Raw genomic sequence first — 6281 nt, 5'->3', positions numbered from 1 at the left:
CTCTCTCCTCTCTCTCTCTCTTTCTCTCCTTATTCTTCTTATTCTTCATATTCTTCTTCTTCTTCTTCTCTCTTTCTATCTCTCTCTATCTCTCTCCTTCTTCCTCTCTCTCTCTATCTCTCTCTATCTCTTTCTTCTTCCTCTACTCACCTCTCCCTCTCCCTCTCCCTTTCCTTCTTCTACTACTCTCTCTTTCTCTCTCTCTCTCTCTCTCTCTCTCTCTCTCTCTCTCTCTCTGCTCTATGCTCATTTCCCCCTACTTCTCTCTCTCTCACCCCCCCGTTCAGGCAGAGGTGTTGGCGACGGAGGTGTGCACGGCGACGAGAGGAGGCAGTCTGGAGGTAGTATGGGTGGAGTTTTGTGGTGTGTTATGGTAAGAAGATCGGAGAGCGTTCTCCTAACAAAACAGGCGTGCTAATTTCGGCGGTAAAGGCGTGGCCCGTGAGTCGGGGTAAGACCAAATCTGACATCTCGCGTCTGTCTGTGGAAGCCAAGTTCGTAGGTAATGATTCTCCGGTGGTTGAAGCTGTCGGAAAAAGGTCTCTTCCTCTCCGTCCAGATCTAGTGGATCTCGGCCGGATGGGTCTTTTTGCTTCTCAGCTGAGGATTCTTTGCCCAGTTCGAGACCGATCGTGATGGCCAATCTCCTTCTTGGCAGTCTTGGAAAGTTACCAATAGGACATGGAAGGAGTGTGAGGTGCAGCGGAGCTAGCTTGATGAGGAAGAGGAAAATGTTTGATGTTGATGCGTCCTGCCTGGGCGTCACCGTTCGATGGCTGTCGCCCCGATCTTGGCGGAATGGAGCAAGAAGGTCCTTGGCCGCTGAAGTGGTGGCGGCTTTGTTGCCGATCTTCTGATATGGAGCTGGGGGAAATGGATTCTGGGAGGTCTCGGTCGAAGACAGCCCTCCCCTAAGGAACAAGGTTTGTTCGGATGCCCTTTCAGATGTTTGTGATTAAATGCCGGATCCGGGAATCTGGCGTTAGCTGTGGCGACCGCCGAGGCTGGGAGCCACCCAGCGACAGATCTTTTCTCGGATAAGGGGCCAACCCGTGGCGACGTCCGGCTGCACATCCAAATTGATATGCCCATGAAGATTAAGGCCTTAGCTTGCGGATGGCATTTAATGCAGCCCTTAACTTGGAGCGTGTATAAAGGACAATTTGCTTCGCTGGAGACATGCAATTGTTGGGAAGATTCTTGGAAAGAAGGTCTCCTTCTTTCTGCTATAAAACGAAATTGGAAAGGCAATGGGGAGTTTGGTGAATCCAATCACTACTATTGGCGGCGGAAGCTTTTATCTGTCCGTTTTCTCCTCCAATGAAGCGCGTGATGCTATGCTTTGCGGAGGGCCTGGTTTTATATGGGGGATGCCTTGGTTGGCCTTGGATCGTGGGACTCCTGGTTCTCCCCGGCATCTATGGAGGGTCTCTCTTCTCCTGTTTGGGATCGATTTACCTAATCTCCCGCTGGATATTTGGGATGAATGTAATATCTCCGCATTGCTCTCTCCATTGGGCTGGCCCATGTGGATTATGCTCAAACTGATTAACTGGGGGGCGGCCGGGAAATATGCCAGGGTCTGTGTGCGTGATGAACATTGGCTAATCAGCTTTTGACTGGCATCTGGATTGAGGGGCCCTAAATGGCCGTGTTCTACAGAAAGTAGAATATGAGGGTATTGGGCTATTATGTTATGGCTGTGGAACGTGTGCCATCCACAGGGATGTCTGTCCTCGAAGCCGTTGGCTTCCAAGCTACCAACTGGGTAAGAATCGATTGATCCCCGGGACTCGGTGGTGGATAGTAATCGTGATCGCTCGGGTGGTCGCAGAGCGCTGTCAACCCTTCCCGAATTGCCCAAAGCCGAATGGCTTTGCTTCCGGTGGCTTCCCCCGTCTGCCCCGGAGTCCTCCCCTTCTAAGGAGACTGGCCCGGACCATGTTCCTGATCTAACCCCCAGCTGGAGGAGAATTCCGAGGATCCTGTGGGGCCTTGGCTATTAAGTTGCCACGTCGCCGCAAGAACGTTGAACCCTCCCTCTTCGGAACAGGTGAGCAACGGCAATTTGGGCTCTGAGTAACCTCTCGAAGCAGGTGGATCTGGACAAGATTTACAGCGCTATCAACTTGACCAAGCCGACTAGGAAACAAACAGAATGGGGCATCAATCCAGACTCTACTTTTGTCTCGGCGGGAACAAGGTTGGAGTTGTCGTGAACTAATCGGTTCAAATGCTGGGCTTTGCGTTTTGCCAGGGGTGCGGTTGATTTTGAACTCCCGCGTAAACGCAAAAAAAGAAATTTGGATGGAACTAGCGGCTGGGGGACGCTTACCCCTTTGGTTAATCCATGACGTCCATCCTCATCTGGATGTAGGTGGGCCCCATAAGAAACAAACTGGGCACTTCCTCCGTTATCTCGTCCGTTAGTCACGAGGTGTTGTTCGTCGGTTTGTAGAAACCAAAATTGAAGTGATTTCTCGCTCTGATGTTGATGTCCTTATTGGGCCTTGTTGGAATTTCGTCACCACCCGGCTAGAGGTACTTTCGGGTGGCTTAACCTAGCGCTCTGGAGAAGGGACGTTGTTTCAATCGATGCCTTTAGAGACATGGAACGGATCAGGCTCTTGTTGGCCATTTGGTTCTCCCGAACCTCCAACGGTGGTCCGGCTCTTGTTTATGGTGGTAAAGAACTAACCATACCAGACATGGGTCCTCGGGAAAACGCTGGGTCGAGCATGGATGCGGACCCTCCCGGTTATGGTGCGGAGGCAGACTTCAATTGCTGTCTTTGATCAAATTTGAAAAGAAAGGTGTCGTAGATTTGGCTTTCCTGTGGGTGCGCAGGAAATGGCTGCTTTATGAAGTTCTACGACCATCCATGATCTGGGGTTTCACGGGACCCAAATTTACTTGGCTAACAATAAGGAGGGCACTTAGTAAAAATTTGGGTGCGGTTTGGACGCGTATCCTGATGAACCTCTTCTGAGCTTGATTGGCCCCTTTGGCTTCGGGTCAAACACCTGATTCGCCTTGCCTCGGATCATTGTCCTCTCCATCTGCAGCTGCTCTGGAGTCCCTCCGAAAGACCTAGTAAATGGATCAGATTTGAGGACACTTGGCGGACTTATCCAGCTACTTGGAAGCTTGTGTGGAAGAATTGGTCCAAGAGCCAGATCATGGATGCTGGCTGCATGTGGCTTATAACCGCAAATGCTCCAGAACATTCGGGCTCTCTCTTTCTGGAGTCGCAATCGTTACAGGATCCTGGGAACTCTGAGGAAGTCTCTTGGAGGACCGGTTGGCTGAGCTCCAGCTGATTGATGCTTCGAGGATGGCCATTTCTGCGGGGAGGACCCATGAATTGCGGATGAAGGCTTGCGAACCTGAATGCTACGCTTGCTCGGATGGCGACTTGGTGGAGGCAACTGGGAAAACCCGGTGGATTGCGGAGGGATTCCAACTTCCCGGTTTTTTCCATCTTTTGCTACAGCCAGGGCGGCGGGGGCAACCGAAATTGTTGATATATCCTGTGGCCTTCATGGGGAGAGAACCTCTGAACCTGCTGCCATCTCAGATGAGTTTATTGAATTTTTTTCTCTCTTAAGTGGCAGGAAAGATTGTATCTCCTTGGAGGATTGGCCGAATCTTCCGGCCGGAGACCTTGGTCCATGATAACTTGAAGGGGGAGATGGAGGCTGAGGTCACGAGCTGGAGATCCGGCCAGGCGATATTTTCAGCATGGGGGAAAAACCGGTCGCCGGGACTGGACGGTATCACTGTTTCTTTCCTTAAATTTTTTGGGAAATCATTAAAGTTGATGTCATCCGTGCTATTCTACATTTTTTTCGAATCTAATTCCATGGTGTGATTAGCTGGGAAGACACGTTGGTTGTGCCATCCTAAGGTGACCAATGCTAATTCTCCGTCTAAAATTCGACCGTATTAGCCTCTGTCAGTCTTTTTACAAGGTGGTGGCTAAAGTTCTTTATCAACCATCTCAAGCCGTGCCTGGGATTATTATAGTGAGGAAGCAAGGTGCTTTGTGTCCCGAGGAGATCCATTTCTAACCATGCTCTTGTGGCTCAAGAGGGTGATGCATAAAATTCCAGCACTCACTCCAACGGGGGGTATGATGGCTCTGAAGATCGATATTGGAGCAGGCATACGAAACTTATGGCTTGGGTACTTTGAGACAGTTCATGTCTCGTGGGCTTCCCGGCTCGGGTTATTTCATGGGTTACCCGATGTGTCACTCGACCTCGCTTTTACTTGATGATTAATGGAAATAGGACTCCTGGATTGCTGCGCAGTGTGGTACCTCCGCCAGGGATGCCCGTTATCCCCCTTCTCTTTATTCTTTTCTCCGAGCTTCTTGTCGTTGGCCTTTTAAACTGTTGGGGAGGGAACCTGGGAAATTCCCCTTGGCAGAAAATCCCAGTTAAATTTCGCAACTTAACTCTACGCAGACGACAAATCCTTGTGTTTGCTGAGGCCACCGTTTGCAATGCCTAACGTTCAGGAGCATTCTTTGCGGATTACTGCTGCTGGAACTGGCCAGCGCGTGAATGAGAACACAAGTCGGCCGGGGCTCTTTAATAAGCATTGTCCCAAGTGGAAGCAAGAGGACGTTCTCCCGGCTAATGAATTTTCGTATTGTGGATTCTCTGGATTACTTTGGGAATTCCCTTGGTCATGAGGAGATTAGTTGCACCGACTCGCTAAGGTTCTTGGTAATGCCCATGAGAAAAACGAATGTTGTGGGGCAAAAAAACATCTCTCGTAATCGGGGCAGAGCGCTTTTGAATTCGCACTGCCTTGCTCACCATTCCTGGCTTACCTGTTAGCCCACTCGGAGGGCCGAGTAGTGTTTCTCAACTCGATCGAAAGCTGGGCCGTCAGCTCTTATTGGCAGAAAGACTCAAAACAGCAAGGGGAATGCACTATGTTTTGTTGGAAGGATCTTTGTCTCCCGAGGACCACGGCCGGCTTGGTTTTCATGATCTGATGCAAGTGCGGGGCCCCTCCGTGCTCGTCTTTGCTGGGCGACCCTGAATGACTCGGACTCTCTCCTCACAGTGATGCAAGCCAATAGGCCTTTGACATGTGGAAATAACTCCGAATCCTAAATTGCTCTACGTCTCTTGAGAAGATTATTAAAAGAAGGTGCTGATGCTCTATCGTTGTGATCCGTTGGCGTGTGGGACGGCCGAAGTATCCTCCACATTTTTAAACGACTGCTAGATCCTCAATCGTAAAGCTGTCGGTGGCCTTCCTTTGTGAATATTTGAGAAGTGGATAATGCGAATGGTCAGTGAATTGCTGGACGACAATCGGAACTGCGAATTGCTACTCGTGTGGAGCGTCTCTTTGGGAAGATAATGGTGGCCCGCATCTTGGACATTGAATTTTGACTGGCGACGGGGCCGGACTTGCCTGAGCTCTCCCGCGCTTGCTTCGGCTCGACCTTTCTGCTGTAATCTATCGGGAGAAGAGTTCGAACCTCGGGAGTTTTCAATTCGGCTGCGCTCTCAATAACTGGAAGCTCCCTCCGCGGGAGAATTCCACTGGTGGAGATTACTTCGGATGCTATTCCTAACTAATGCGTGGCTCTGCGCCGGGGGCTGGCGGCCAACTGTGATTGCCCCTGGGGCTGCAATTGGAGGTGAATTGTTGATCACTTGCACTTACTTGTTTTCCAAGCTTCTCAAAGTTCTTGGCATTCCGGGCAAATGGGCTTTCATGTCCCTACTTTCAGCTCATTGGGTGAATTATTGAAATATATGCTGCCTGCTGATATGAACCCGCTCCCTTGGTAATCATCTATCTGTTATTTCTGTGTACAAGTTTGGCGCGCTTAGAATGATCTGAAACACACCGTCATCACGGCCCCGGCATCTATTATGGCTGCCACGTGCTATCGCTGCTGCTCTAAGCTTTACCTCGTAAGCCATTCTGTTGCAATGAGGTTTCCACCTAGCCCTCGCGGCTCTACCTTACTATCCTGGTTGCCCCACCCCCCTCTCAGGTTGGCTTTAAATTTTAATGTGGACGCGACGGTTAGATTGTTCAGCCAGCGGGCATTTGGTGTGGTTTGTCCGGATGCTGATGGAGAGCTGCTTTGTGGGTTGTGTAAATGCTTTGAGCACTGGATCCGTTTAGGCTGAGATCTCGGCTGCTGCTGCTATTCCGGGCGATTTGCAAGGATGGATCTGCTGAAATGGAGGGAATTATTGTGGAAGGGGATTGCGCTAATGCTATCACAAGTGGCTACAACAACC

This window comes from Dendrobium catenatum, unplaced genomic scaffold (assembly GCF_001605985.2).
Source record: "Dendrobium catenatum unplaced genomic scaffold, ASM160598v2 fragScaff_scaffold_665, whole genome shotgun sequence".
NCBI classification, from domain to species: domain Eukaryota; kingdom Viridiplantae; phylum Streptophyta; class Magnoliopsida; order Asparagales; family Orchidaceae; genus Dendrobium; species Dendrobium catenatum.
This window is presented reverse-complemented; position numbering follows the sequence as displayed.